The 15868-nt window shown below is 46.1% G+C and overlaps 1 protein-coding gene and 1 pseudogene across 1 annotated transcript in view; one reads left to right on the top strand and one right to left on the bottom strand.

Moving 5' to 3' along the window:
- Window positions 1-15868, top strand: part of TBC1D24 (TBC1 domain family member 24) — a 525632-nt gene that overhangs the window by 363082 nt on the left and 146682 nt on the right. The gene's annotated exons all lie outside the window — the stretch shown is intronic.
- LOC144950548 (aerolysin-like protein) lies at window positions 6288-7236 on the bottom strand (annotated as a pseudogene).

Below are 15868 nucleotides of genomic sequence, written 5' to 3'. Positions count from 1 at the left end.
GCTTGGTAGTGTCTCATTCTTCACCTGAAGACGGCTGCTTGCGTTGTAGCCGAAACGTTGTGAGAATTATTTCATTTTATTATGTTTTATTTTTATTATTTTATTACTTCCCTTCTACGTGACTTTACCGAAAGAACCAAGAAAACTAAAGAGAAGCTCAGGAAGGGGTCCATCTGGAAGCCCGGGAGCCTGCTACAGGAATACTTTGCAACTTTTGTCTGGCCAGGGACCAGAGCACGAACGAACGTCAGAAAATGGACAAATGGCAAAGCAGAGCCTCCATTTAGCCTTGCACATTTATTTTGGCCGGCGAAAAATGGTAACATGCAAATAACTACATTAAATATAAAACCGTAAATGCAGAATAACTACAGTAACTATATAACACATGCGTGCGAAACCTAAGAAATAAAAGAAAAATAAACAATAAATAAATTAAACTAAACTAAATGATACCTTGAAATATTTTTACTCTTGCGTCAGTAAACACTGTAGTGTTATACTGTTACCACAAAAATAACTATGAATTGTGTACAGTATAATCACATAAATAAGCACAGTATTAATAATATATGAATAAACACAAATATAAGAGATGCTCACTGAACGACTTCTATTCAAAGACTGAACTAAAAAAATTGGCGTGTGGCGCGAACGCCGTGGAAGGTTTGGGGACGAAAACGGTCGAAAGAGGAGAGCCACGTGGACGAAATTTGAAATGTGGTCACAATTGAAAACGGCCGAAAGAGCGAAGCGACGAAAGTCAAAGTATCGCTGTAGTAGGTTCCAGAAAGGGGGTGTGGCGTGGGCGGAGCGAGGCCACGCCGGGCGGGAGGATAAAAGGTGGCCCGGGGTCGAGAGCTCGAGGCTGTTGCTGGAAGTGGATCCCCCCTCGCCGTTCGTCTCCTTCGCCGTCTCGGCCACCCTTAGACGCCACTAGCGAGGCAGCCTGCCAGTTGTACTAGCTAGCCAGTGCCGTCAGCAGAGACGGATGTGTGTGTGACGAGTGTGTCCTCGACGTGTAGAATAAAGAAGGTGCCTTCACGAACCCCGTCTCCGAAGTGAGTCACTACACAAGCGTGCGGCATGGTTGGAGGTAAATGCGTGCACCTCATGAGTGTTCCCATTGAGTTTGTGCAAAATGTAGAGGTGCGGCTCCGCAAGTGCTCGCTCGCATCGCTGCCGGCGGAAGGGCCTCCACTGGAAGGGAGCTCTAGGACAGTTGCTCTAGAGCAGTGGCTCTTAGCATCGACTGCAGCCTTGTACCCGCTTTGGCTCTGAATCGTAGAACAATGTACAATGTTAATAAAGCCACATGGGGTTTGATGGAACAAAGTAAGTTGTTTAACGCGTCGTAGGCTTTCGCGACCAATGCCATCCGTAATACAGGTTTTTTTTTGGAGTCAGATCGCGTAAATATATAAACGTGTCGTTAAATTGCCACGTTCTGTTTACGTGACAACCCCTTATTAATTGGCTGTGCGGGTGGTGGCGGGTTGAACGACACATTACAAATTTACACGATCGAACCCAAAAAAAAACCTGTATTGTGAAAGTAAGTTGTAACTTACGCGCCTGTTCTTAATTCGTGTTTTAGACATTTACCTTCGAACAAAGATTTGGCCACGTCTCGCTACCCCCCCCCCATCCCAGAAAGGGCATCTCGCAGCCCCAAGCGGTGCGCGATGCACCCCCAGGTTAAGAAGAAGAAGACCCACTAAAGTCTACGGCACGAGTTCACACGCGGAGAGATGGAACCACCTGGGATTTGGCGTTGAGGATTTCCAGAGTAAAAAAAAAAGTACGTAGAGCAAGAGTTTGACCGTCTAGAATACGCGTTGGAGCTTCTACTGTGAATGGTTAAGAAGAACCCCCACTGCTCCAGAGGGAGCTGAACAACATCAGGCAGTCCAAACAACCCACGTGGCCTCACCCGGCCTTCTTAAGATTGGTGTCACGACACCTCGCATGGACAATCAAGCAGACTGACACTTTTAAGACATTAACCATCACAGAGCCACTCATTCTCAAATCTATTTCCAGCGAATTGGTCGCTCGCAGCACTACTGACGTGAGTGCAGCCCCCCCCCCCCCCCATTCTAGAGTGCTAGGTAATTGGCCTACTCTTCCACGCTGGGCCAGACATCTTGGAAGAGGTGGGAGTACCCACACTTTACCCAGTTCCGGATTAAGCTAGTGCGGGGCCTGTAGCTTGATGTTGTTATAAAGGGGCCTTAAATACACAAATTACGGTTCAGTGACTCTGCACTTGCTCTATTACTATACAGCCTTAAACTTTTACGAACGACTGCATATTTAAGGTTAGCGATTTGTCGTATTATCTAGCTGTATAGCAAATGAAAAAATACAATTACTTTACTATGCAAGTAAAAAAATTGTGTTTTAATAGCTTATTTATTTATTTAGGGCCCCTTTATAACATATTAGCAGGAAGTACCCGGAGTTGCCCGGGTCTTAAAAATATTTCAAAACTACTCTTAAAAATGTAACAGCAGTGCGTACTGACTGTGGTGGTACCTGCTATGATTACAGCAGTGCATACTGTGGTGGTACCTATGATAACAGCAGTGCATACTGTGGTGGTACTTGCTATGATTACAGCAGTGCATACTGTGGTGGTACCTGCTATGATTACAGCAGTGCATACTGTGGTGGTACCTGCTATGATTACAGCAGTGCATACTGTGGTGGTACCTGCTATGATTACAGCAGTGCATACCGACTGTGGTGGTACCTGCTATCACTATAGTAGTACATGCTGACTCTATCGCAGTATTTATGGACTCTATAGCACAAAGTACTCACCTGACAGAGTGGCGTGGTGAGGCCTAGTCCCGTGCAGAGCCTTCGGCCTCGCCTAGATTGTCCAGCCGGCCGAGGTGGCACCTTGGCAGTCTGGGGCTGGGCTGTTACCCCTGCCCCCCAGGCACGATGTCCTCGGCCGCTCTGCAGTAATATCTATGGCCTATAGTGGTAGCATCTACCGACCGTATAGTAGTAATGACCAGAGGTGGGACAAAGTCATTGTTATGCAAGTCCAAGTCGAGTCGCAAGTCATCAAATTCATGACTCGAGTCTGACTCGAGTCCAAGTCACATGACTCGAGTCCACATCTCATAGGTGGGACAAAGTCATTGTTATGCAAGTCCAAGTCGAGTCGCAAGTCATCAAATTCATGACTCGAGTCTGACTCGAGTCCAAGTCACATGACTCGAGTCCACACCTCTGGTAATGACTGCATGCATCGTGGTGGGGGGGACATGAGACAGTGAAGAATTTACCTGAGCGTTTAGTGTATTTTTATACGATTTTAAACGCGACCCTCACTCCCACCAAAGGCGTGTGACTGGCAATGGGCCATCCTCCCCACCAAAGGCGCGTGAGTTGGTATGGTCGTGCACGCGTCATAAAAAAAACAAATAAAAGCAGAGCGCACAAAAATCGCCGTAAATCGCTAATTAAACTAATTTAAAGTTGACGGATGTGAAAAAGGAATAGCGCTTGCTGACCGTGGGGCTTACGGCGTGGTGCCTGGCTATTTGTTTTTTACGTAAACCCCACTGTTGGAGAGCCAAGCGCGCGACCACACACAAACCCACAATTATTGACTTTTTTATATATAGATTATTTTTATAGATGCTACAGGCCCCGCACTAACTTAATCCGGCATTGGTGGGTGAGGTGGAGTGGGGTAGAGGGATTTTAAAAAACGTGCCCCCTATCGTGTCAGCTGCCGCGCCGGGGAGTCGGGAGTCTAACGCTGCGACCTCTGGATTGCAAGTCCAGAGAGAGAGAGACCAGAAGTCAACGAGAGGAGGTCACGTGTCATCATCACGTGGCGGCGTCGTCGCTTCTCTGGGGCGTGAGGATTGCAAGTCGCCAAAAAGTTAAAAACCAGGCACTTGTTTTCATTAAATATATTTTTATCATTCAAATAAATACTCCTGTGTGTGTGTGTTTATATATATTGTTTTCAAGTGAAAGCAATCGCACTTTCATATTTAAAAAAATGAAATGGTTAAAATGGTATTTTATTTGATAAATATCAATACACTTCACACAGCAATGTGACACGGGGAAAAAATTATTGAATGCCCAGAGCGATTTTTGTTGAATCCCCACGAGGAGTGTAGTGTAGCGAGTAGTTTAGCTGCCTGTCAAGCCACCCTCCTGCGTTCAAATCCCACGACAAATTAGAATTCGTGCAACATTAGTCTCAATTCGCATTCCAGTGAAGTCCCCCAGGCTTGTGGAAAACACGACCTTTAGGGGCCGTCCATAAATGACGTCACGCGATTTTGGACGATTTTGGACGATTTTTGACCCCCCTCCCCACTTCGTCACACGACGCCACAAAGTCAGACCCCCCCTAAAATATGACGTCACAAAGCTCTGCCCCCCCCCCCAAATAAAACATGCTTCAAATCGCTTTAAACTATTGTCATTGTAGTGCGTATTTAATGTGGCGCTGCACTCCGATGTTGTAGGAGAAAACATTTATTAGAAAGTCTATTTAATCAAGTATAACGCGTTGTCTACTTATTTAAAGTTACAAATGTCTGACCCCCCCCCCCCCCCCTAGGTGCGTGACGTCATTTATGGACGGCCCCTAAGGCTGCGGGTGGATCTCGCTCCACCACAACGCTGCTTTTCATTGAACCCCGAGTTTCACGTGGAATTGTTTGTAGCGTTACGTAAATCTCAACCCTGTTGCAGCATTACGTAATTGCTTGTTTTCTATGCTTAAAGCTATGCCCCCCCCCCCCATGTTTCTATCACTAGTTATCTTCATTTTAAGTTTATTTCACGAGTAGTTTTGCTCTACGTACTTTGTTACAGGTAGGAACAACAGTTCCACACTGCCCACCAGGGATTATTTGTCTGTCTGTTGTGCATAGCCACGCCCTCGATTTGTATTTCATAGAGTGCTTCGGGCAGGCTCAGCACCACGTGACGCACCACCCAAACGCAGCTTGCGCCGCGTGACATGGATCGCACGAATGCACCGTCCAAACAAGTTCCTACCTCCCTTGTCCTCTAACGATCAAGGCACGGGTCACAATATCCTGGTTAGGAAATGTGGTCACTTTACCTTTGCGAGCATTTACAATTCCTAACACTGGTTAAGATTTTGAATCCAGATTGACGTGCACCTTGTCACATGACCATGTGGAATAGAGGCAACCGTTGTACAATGCAATCGCCATAATTAATGTAAGCGTCAATCCAGCCAAGCTAAAACACCAGAAATAAGTATAACCCGTAAAAACAAAGTTTTTCACTATAAATCCTTTATATGCGTGGCAGCGAACTTAATATAAAGGATTTAAAAATATATTCGCCTGTGGAGGACGCGGGGATCGATCCCGCGACCTTTGGCATGGGAAGCGAGGGCGCTACCAACTGCGCTACTCCGCCACGGCCTGTGGAGGGGTTACGCTCTGGGCTCTTATACTGTGACGTTCAGCCAAAGCGATGAATGAGTTCTATTTGAATATATATAAAATATTTTTTTTTGCCTAAAAAGTGTAAAATTTTGGGAATTTTTTTTCACGAACAATAATTGTCTGGCACAACGAGTCTGTGTGGAAAATTTCAGCTCGATTGGATCACGGGAAGTGGGTTAAAAAACGACCGAAAGCTTTGCACGGTCCTAAGCAAGCACGCGAACTTAAGATAAAGGATTTAAAAAGAGCAACTAATGTAGTTACCGTGACGTTTAGCGCCGTGTGACAAGGGAGAGTTACTATGCATGACATGTGCCCTGACATGAGACCTATAATGATCATAAGGCCAAGCTGCACATTGTTAAAGAGCAAGTGTTGGTCATTCTTTGAAACCGCTTCCCAGCATTATTAGCGAGACATCCAGTGTGCCGTGACAAGTATTTGGTAATGTTTGGACAGGACATTTCCATCCAATTGTGGCAAAAAGCCGTTAATGTATTGCAGTTGCCAAATATAATCCAATCTTAAGTTGTGAATAACTTGGGTCATTTGACAATGCTAGAATCTAGTGGAAAAATGAGATGCCACGGAACCAGATTCAATGGCCATGTAATGGGGAATAAACTATATGAAGCTCGGTGGAGCAATAAGTTCTGTCAACAGCAAATGGTAAAATACCAACATTCGTAAAACATTAAAAGACTAATTTCTTACATGTAACCACAAAGAGAAAATTGCATTGCAGAAGGCTTTTATTGCATAGTCAGCCATAATTATTATTTTTAGAACATTTGATCAAACAGGGTACAAAATGCTGCTCTATTTCTCAGAAGCACGGGCGGTCATTTTGGTGTAGGTGAGCCCCTTGTAAATGCCACTCAGGGGAACGTCAAAGACAGCACCGTTCATGCAGGTGATGCGCAGCAGGGCCGTGTACGGGAGGTCGATGTTTGCACGCCCGATTTTGGCGACAACAGTGACGGTCTTGTGCGGAGGAACGGAGACGGGGAACGTGAGAGTTTCCGTCCGCTCCTCCGAGTTCTCCAATGCGTGCGTGGTCTCAGAGCTCAAGGTGAAGCTGAACCCGGTCTCCACCTCCATAATTAAGGGAATGCCTGCAGACACCTTCAGGCTGAATTTGGACTCGATTTTGTTGGTCGTAGACCACGACGACTTTTTGGTTATCGTCTTGGAGCTCTCGAAGGTGTGAGACTGCACGACGCTGGTGTCGTTTATGTACTCCATCTCTTTAATCTCCTCCATCTGCTTGTTAGGCAGAACCTGGTGCATAGTTGGGTACTTCATGTTCTGGATCACTGACGACTTTACAGCATTGATGAAAAGGAAGCCCATGGAGTCGATGTCAGCCCCAGCTCAGCCCTGAACGCCCAAGCAGATGCCAGAGCCCACGTCGATCTTGTACTCCGTCTTGAGCCCCCAGTCCGTCATCTTGGCAAAGAACTCGCGGTTGCGGCTCGTTCTGAACCTGATGGCACCCAGACGCGTGCCGGCCCCATTGCCCCACAGGGAGAGCTGCGACATGAACTCGCCCGATTGGAATTCAAACTGCTGAGCAGGAGTCCACGGTGCCGAATTTCTGCCTTCACCCGTCAGTCAGCCACACCTCCACACCCCTCACTTGCCAGCCTCCAACGCTCACGGAGAGTTTCTGCAGCATGGCCGCATTGCTCCTTCCATCAAATGAGAAGGCATTTCCACCTTGGCCTCCAATGATGTGCAGCGTAAGTGGGTACGACATTATGTCTACCTGGAAGAGACAGAAGCAAGGGAGAGCATGGCAAGCAAGTTTAAATGGAAGGCACCTTTGTAGAAGTAAATCGTGATAAATGTGGTTTTACACTTTAAGTATGCAAAATAAACGCCACGCCAAGCTTGTACAAATCAAATGCCTTTTAGGATTTGTCAATATCTTTATAGCAATTTGAGAAAAAAGTGCACACGTCACAACCCACTACTGAACAATTAGAAATTAAGCTTTAGGCACAAGTGCGCACATGCTCTTGGAACTGCGAGGCAGAGGAGCAGCAAAACAGCTTCATCTTTTGCTTTCGCTCCCCATTTGAAAAGCCGCAACAATCAAGTGGGATATGAAGCATGGTGCATTCCACAACCCACACGACCACAGTAGGTCATCATTCAGTAGCAGCAGAACGAGGACCACACGCCACATTTGTGACAAGCAGGACAAATACCTTTTTTCTTCGAAAAAGCAAAGCTTCGACAGGCAATCCAGGCGCTTGGCTGCAGTCGACCTACATGGATCATAGGAACAGAAGCAGACGGATGAAGGTGGTGTGGGGGAAACTAGATTAAACCCTACAATCCAAGAAAACTAAGTTTGCAGATTCCTATGCAAGAACCACCCTGGTGAAAAATGCCTCAGAAGTCTGTTAGGGAGCCAGCACAATCCAGACGATCACCAGGCGTTGAATCGTATTAGGCTTGGGGCAATATATGATAGGACGGTTTGCAAAAGCGTGTCAAATTAGACAAGTCTTACATTTTACACAATTGTAAGTGGATTTCAGACAATTGCCATGAAATGTCAATCAAACTTTGAAGCGTCGTCAGCTTCCTGCATACACCCCTCAAATTTCAGGTCAATAAAAAGAAAGTAGCTTCCCCCATTTCTTTAGACACTATGCCAAGAACCAAAATACAACATTCTTAAAAGTGGTAATTAGCCGGAGCAAGTGAGAACATGGAACGGTCGGAGCTGGGACGGTTTAAGATAAATGTGGGAGACCAAACCAGCAAAAACTCTTTAATGGCTTTACTGCAAACCAATATGCAACGGCAGAAGCACAAACTTAAAGCAGGTTACGAAAAAAGCAACTAAAACGTGCCCAACTACATACAACAGGGTCTGAAGAGAGCACAACTGCACAATGCAGATAGTCATTATGGTGTTGAATTTTATTAGGCTTGTGTCAAATGTCAAATTTGATTCGTCTTATATTTTAAAACAATAAAGGGGGACACCACGATTCAAAACGCAGAGAACTCCCATGAACTAGGAATCGGAGCTGGTGTTACAGGACTTTTTAGCTTCAGCCATAAAACCCCTCAGATTTTAGGTCAGTAAAAAAATTAGTTACACGGTAGACTGGCACACGATGCTCTAAACAAAATAGATTCCTAATTACGATAATATGCGTGGAGGGTGAGAATTACAAATGGTACCGAGAAGGGATGTTTGAGAAATTACAGCGAGATAAGGAGAATTTAAAGTGAATTTTTTGTGAACACTTACAACATGGACAGACAAGGCCACGGCAAATCATATTACACTAGGGTCCGACCTTACCACTCAGACAACTCCGTGAGAAGCAGATAGTCTATGATGGTTCTGCCCTCCTTTATATACAAGGGAGCGCACATCACGTGGTACAATCACTTGGGCGTGCCTTCCCATCCCTGGCCAATCATGGGGGTGGGAGGGATAAGGCAATCATCACGAACCAATCAGCGCGAGGATTCACTAATTGGATGGGTGGCGCTTCCTGCACGCGCGCCCATTTTGTGTGGGCAGCCGTTAATAAGCCGAGCCACGTGCGCTGGCACCTCATGAATGCAATGACGGTTCGAATATGAGTCTGGTGAGAGTCCATTGAGGGAGCTTACATCACGTGGCATAATTACACGCGCGTGTCTCCGCCCATCTTTCGCTCCAGGCTAATCACCGCGAGGATTCACTCATTGCATGATGGCAGTTTCACGCATGCGCTCCCATTGTGTGATCCGGCGTGTATAAGACAAACTACTGCCACGCGCCTCGTTAATGCAGTCGTGGTCCCGATACGGGTTCATGAGAGTCAATGGAGTTTCGATTTAAAGCTTTCGTGACTGCAGGGATTCATCTTCTTGGTTCTTTCGGTAAAGTCACGTAGAAGGGAAATAATGAAATAATAAAAATAATTTTATTATGTTTTATTTTTATTATTTTATTACTTCCCTTCTACGTTACTTTACCGAAAGAACCAAGAAGAGTCAATGGAGTTGTTGATTCAAGTGATTTTAGACTTTTTGTTTAAACTTTTTGACATGGCCCCCACGTCCAAGGTCAAATTGGTCTCGCTGCCATCGTTGTCTTGAAATTCATAGTGTTGATGAGTGTCCTATTAAGTATATATGTTTAAACTATACGTGCCTCATGACACTGTCTTTCATAACTAATATGTTCTAATTTTAAATCCTTTGATGTTGTCTGCCCAGTCTCATCTCAATAGGAAATAGCTTCTTAGCTCAGTGTTTTACTTAAACATCTGATTCTGATAGAATGTGTTTTCTGACATCAAATACCTTTAAATGGAATACTATGATCCAAACTCACGTAATGAGGACGTGTGAAAGGTATTGCAGCTGTTAAATGGACTTAAACGATTCAACATACGTTCATGTCCAGTCTCATTTCGTCATGATAATGGTACTTTATAATGTCACTGTAGTATGGCAACACCATTATCATGCTTAATAATCGTGTCCAGTCTTAGCGGGGTGGAGCAAACATTCTTCACACCAACACGCAGAGACAGGTAAGCTTTGAAATAAGTTTATCCACCATCACACGCAGCTCGCTCCTTCATGTAAAGTTCTCTCTTCATCTACAGCTCTCTGCTTTTTTGTCTTTTGCCGACGTCCCAACTTATTACAGGTAGAAACAACAGTTCCACACTGCCCACCAGGGATTATTTGTATGTCTGTCGTGCATGGCCCCGCCCCACCAGAGCCCTCCCATTGGCTCGGGGGCGCCGACCAATGGGAGCGGTGGGTTCGGGGTTGGTAGAGGGGGAGGGGGGCACCGCCGCGACTCGGGCCAATGAGGAGACGGGGATGTTTCATTCACAAAATGGAACTGGGGGAGGGTGGCTCCATTCATAAAATGGAAGCCTTGAAAAGAAAACAATGAACCCGTAAAAACTAAGTTTTTCACTATAAATCCTTTATATGCGTGGCGGCTAGAGTCCTCTCGTCCTCTGGCTTGAGATGGCTGCCACCTATGGGTCAGATGATTGCCTGCCATCATTAAGCAATTGGTAATTAAATATAATTATTTTTTTCCTAAAAAGTGTCAAATTTTGAAAAAAAAATTTCACAAAAATAAATTCTCACGCACAACGAGTCTGTGTGCAAAATGTCAGCTCGATTGGATCACGGGAAGTGGGTTAAAAAACGACCGAAAGATTTGCACGGTCGTAAGCGCGCAAGCAAGCAAGTGAGCTTAATAAAAAGGATTTAAAAAGCGGATCTTTTTGCCTCGTGTTTTTTTCAACATTCCCAGCCTTAAGGTAATTCAGTTGGGGGTGGGAGGGGTGGGGCTGGGTGGAGAGGGGCTGGGTGAGGAGGAGCTGGGTGGGGAGGGAGGGGCTGGGTGGGGAGAGGAGGGTTGAGAGGGGCTGGGTGGGGAGGGTGGGGCTGGGTGGTGTTGTATATGCCGGATTATGAAATTTTGATAAAAATAAGAAAAATGTAGAAAAATGCGCAAATCGCATAAATTATGTTAGTGTGTGTAATTATATGCATAAATTATGATAATCACGGAGATAATCGTATTAGTTTATGCGAATGCTTGCGATTATGTTAATGTGTGCAGTTATGATAATTAGGCTTAGCTTCGTTATCCAGAGTTGTATCAATCGGGATAAAACGATTATCTTTTATTAAACATTTACTGATTATCCTAGTGTGTGTTATGTTATGTTAGGTCTCCAAATTCTTTTCTCATCGCAGGTTACAGTGGATTTGGAAAGAAACACTCGAGATACTTCTGGGTTAACAATTTTATTCTAAACAAACATGTGATACTCTTAACATGCGAAGGCAAAAGTATACGTCAATAGATTCCTTGGCGAGATTATGCAATTAACGAAACTGAAGGCTAACATGCTTCTAACAATCGTAATTTCTACTTTTCCACCAGACATCTCATTAGTTCCCCATGTATCGAGCATCACCGGCGACTGGCCGAGTTTTAAAACAAGCATGCGACGATATTCATATGACGGCAATAAAAGCACTTATTGTACCCCGAAGGCGAAGCATACGTCAATCGATTCGTTGGCAAGATTATATGTCAATGAAATGTTTGAGACAATGGTAGTTGAGGGCGTGTGTTTGTGTGAGCGCGTATCTGGCTCTGCCTTAATTAATTCTTCGGCGAGACTCTATGACAAAGAAACAGGTTTGACACGATATTCTCTCTCTGTAACGTGTCGATTCGAAATGAGGATTTCGAGAGTTTTAGTTTGCATCGACGAATCTATTGGTCGTTTATGCGATAAGAGAAACGAAAAAGGCAAGAAAAACTTCACACTCTTATAACCGACGGATTCTTAATTACTCAGAGGGCCACGATTCCTTACGGCCAGCTGGTGTTCAAACTTTTATAATTAGTCTTCTGATGATTGTCTAGGGTTGGTCCCATTGTGAGAGAGGTGGATTGTCTCTTGGATAAATTCTTGCATGCCCCGCGGGAAGTAGGTGTGTGCGTGTGTATGTGCTTCCTGGAGGTTGTGAGTGGGGGAGGTGATACGACCCTGGTTCGCAGATTCCTCTCGCCCGTGCGGGTTGCAGCCGCGACTTTCTCCGCAGGGAGATGATGAACTTCGGCCCGCGGAGAGGCTTGCCCGCTGGGTCCGTGCTGCGGCTCTTGGCGGCGCTTGTCGCAGCACCCGTACTGTGTGACTCTGACGGCGCGGTGCCGTTCTTCAGCTCTGACGGCGCGGTGCCGTTCTCTGTAGCTGACGGCGTGGTGCCGTTTTCTGTAGCTGACGGCGCTGTGCCGTTCTGCAGCTCTGACGGCACGGTGCCGTTCTCTCCACTGCTGGATGACGAGTCGGTTTTCGTTGGTGCTGGTTGATCTGTGTGTGTGTATTAAACACACGGCGCATTCGATGGCGCTGTCCTCTTCCTCGCGGCGTTCGATCAGGCTTTCTCCACTGCTTCGTGCTCTCTGCTTTGCTCGCTTGGTCGACGCTTGGCGATCTCTGCCCTTCTACAGGTTGATTGCTTGTTGTCCTCGTCACTCTCTCTTCTCCGTGCTTTCCTTTGTTCGTGCAGCTGCCAGCTTCATACGGGCACTCGCTGATGCCTCTCTACTGCCGGATGACGAGTCGGTTCTCTCACGAGAATGATAGCTGGAATCTCCGTCAGCTTCACTCGCAGCTCGGCGGCTCAGTGTGCCGATTCTTCTTAGGTGGTGCAGACCTCAGCTTGTCGATGCACGTCGCTACCCCGCGAACATCGTCATTCTGGATGACGGAAGAGCTTCTTCATTGTCGGCGTCGAGATGAGATGGGGGCCGGAGCCCTGGTGAGAGGTGGGGGCCGGAGCCCCGGAGAGATAGGGGCCCTGAGCCCTGGTGATCTGGGGGCCCTGAGCCCTGGTGATCTGAGTTGAATGGATTTTTCCTCGGCTTATATCGGGAAAATCCACTCGGTTTTTTTCGAGTTGTTCAAAGGCCGGAACTTTTTCCTTCTGTTGTGTGTGGATACATCTGCGTCCGTGTGTCGTGTGTGTGTCCGTCTGTGTGTGTCGTGTGTGTGTCTGTATGTGCTTTATTGGAGGAAAGGTTTTTTTAAAGATACAGCTGCCCGCAATAATTCTGGAAGGAGGGGTGGGGGCTTCCTCGCGAACCGGCGTAACATGAGTCATCAAACTAAACCAGACCGACGATTCGCGTTCGTACCGAGGTTACAAAATCATAATCCACGTTTTTGATTATGAATAATATTGGTCGCGAAAGCCTACACGTTAAGCGAGCTCTATAATCCCCTCCCCCGCTCTTGGCGTTTATCCTTTGTCTCATGCGGCTCCAAGCCGTATGCCTGGTCTGGAAGTTAAAATGAGACACTTTTGGTGCTTAGTATTATTGTGATTTGATTGCAAGTGACTCAAGGCATGCCGTAGCCGTGTTCACGGTATTTCATCGTGGTTTGATCTCCCTATGGGGAAATGTTATTTATCGCGTGCGCAAATCTTGCTGTCCGTGCTGCGGGGAGACAAAGACGTCTGTGCTCCATCGTTGGAGCACACTGCGCGTGTTTTATTTATTTGTTTATAGAAGCATCTGATTTCCTTTCTCAAGCCGTCGCCTGCTCGCCACAAACTTTTATGAGGGCCATTTACCGGCTCTGTGTGTGCTCTGGCCGTTTCTCTCGGGAAGACAAAGACGCCTGTGAGCTGCTCGCTTTCTCTGGAGTGTTGCCTGTTGGTTAATTATGATATACTTCTCCGCCCTTAACTCCCTAGGAGATCCATTTTAATTTCGTACTTATTTTTTTAGTCTGTTATTATTTTATCTGATATCCCGGGGCTAGGGAATTTGTTTTTTGTTTAGGAGCGACCCTGACTGCCATAATTATTCTTTGATGCTTCGGCCCGGCCGCGTAGAAATTATTAAGGGTAAATAATGTCCGTATTTAATTAACAAATGATGAATCACGACCCTGGTGCAGACTGTAGTCTGATTTACAATTTGAGCGAGGATAGATAATGTTTGCTTAATCTTCATGGCTAAGTTGGTAACTTTGTTTAACTAACATGGTTCAAAACCCGTCTGTGCTTTCTTGTTGTCAATCCTATTTTTTTTTAAGAATATAATAAATATATATTCTTCGTGGGGCCTGTCCTTGTGTCGTGAGGGGGGCTTTTTGAACAGTGGGTGTTATCCTAACACCCGCTTGCAATTCCCCCCTCCTTTTTTCTCTTGTGTGAAATTCGGGGAGGTTTTATGACATTTGATGGCTGTCTCTTTCCTGCTTTCTGGCCTTTGAAGCGAGGTGTGCACGCATCTGCTGTGGAGTTGGGAAACGGGTTTTCCGCTCGTCTTTGTTTGCTCCCAAGTTGCCACCGGGTCTATTAAAAAATTATATATGTTGGCAGAATTATTCTTAATATTAAAAAAAGGTATAGATACAACAGTGGGGAGGGTGGGGCTGGGTGGGGAGAGTAGGGCTGGGTGGGGAGGATAGGGTGGAGAGGGGCTGGGTGGGGAGGGGCTGGGTGGGTTGGGGCTGGTCACCCCGTGGTGCCCTTATAAAACTCAACGTTTAACCTACACACTACACTATACACGACACACTACACTTATACAGTAGGAACAACAGCTTCCACACTGCCCACCAGGGATTATTTGTCTGTCGAGCACGAATGCGCTGTCCAACCAAGTTCCTACCTGCCCACTCCGAAGGAACGTGTTTAAGACAATTAAACTCCGATCGCTCACGGTCTCAACCAACGGCGATTGGAGAAGTAACAGGCCTCGCCTAATGCGCAGTCAACGAACGTTCGCGAGCGACTGCTTCGTGTCCACAACATTTAAACATAATAATAGGGGGGTTTTCCCCTTTTTTCTGGCAACAAAACTGAAACCTTTTTTTACGAGGATTCATGTCACTGCATTAACCACAATACCTGCAGTCAAATGCAAACAAAAACACGCGATGATAATATATGCATTGTCCTTGAAACTGATTGGTGCACACCAAGGGACGGCTTTCTTTTGAGCCTCGACCCAATTGGTGCTCGACCAGACGACGCCAAAAGGCGTCCACAGCTCAAAGACGATGCACTATCAAAGTAATGAGGGCTCGGGGTGAGCATCTACATCATTGGACCTCCTTTGCCAGTACCAAAATATAATAATAGGGTTTTTTTGTTTGCATTTGACTGCAGGTATTGTGGTTAATGCAGACATGAATCCTCGTAAAAAAGGTTTCAGTTTTGTTGGCAGAAAAAAGGGGAAAAACCCTATTATATTTTGGTACTGACAAAGGAGATCCAATGAAACATTGAAACGTTTCGTGGCGTTCATAAAACGATCGGATGCAGTCAGCGGCACGCGTCCCGTTCGTGCATCGGCGAGAAGTGTCGGGGTGGATTGTCCGACGAAGCGAAAAGAATAGACGGAGGCTGCAGAGCGTGTGACACGGAGACACGGCGACACAGGCGGCGATGGAGGACGTGGACGATGACGATGGCGGCGCGACACGGCGTCGAGGGGAAACGAAACGCGGGGGGAGGCTACCGACTGTTTCCGGGCCGTGGGATTTTATCTGATAATAGGGTTTTTCCCCTTTTTATGGCAACAAAACTGAAACCTTTTTTACGAGGAATCATGTCTGCGTTAACCACAAGCATTGTGGTCAAAATGCAAAAAAAAACCACTCTGATAATAATATTGCCATTGTCTTTGAAACTGATTGGTCCACACCAGAGACAACTTTCTTTTGAGCCTCTGAGCCTCGTCTCAATTGGTGCTCGACCAGAGGACTCCAAAAGGCACCAATTGAGACGAGGCTCAGAGGCTCAAAGAAAGCCGTCTCTGGTGTGGACCAATCAGTTTCAAGGACAATGCCAATATATGATCGTTTGTTTTT

The sequence above is a fragment of the Lampetra fluviatilis genome, chromosome 58, assembly GCF_964198595.1.
Source record: "Lampetra fluviatilis chromosome 58, kcLamFluv1.1, whole genome shotgun sequence".
Lineage (NCBI taxonomy): Eukaryota > Metazoa > Chordata > Hyperoartia > Petromyzontiformes > Petromyzontidae > Lampetra > Lampetra fluviatilis.
The sequence above is the reverse complement of the archived record's forward strand: the minus strand, read 5'-3'. Positions and strand labels throughout refer to the sequence as shown.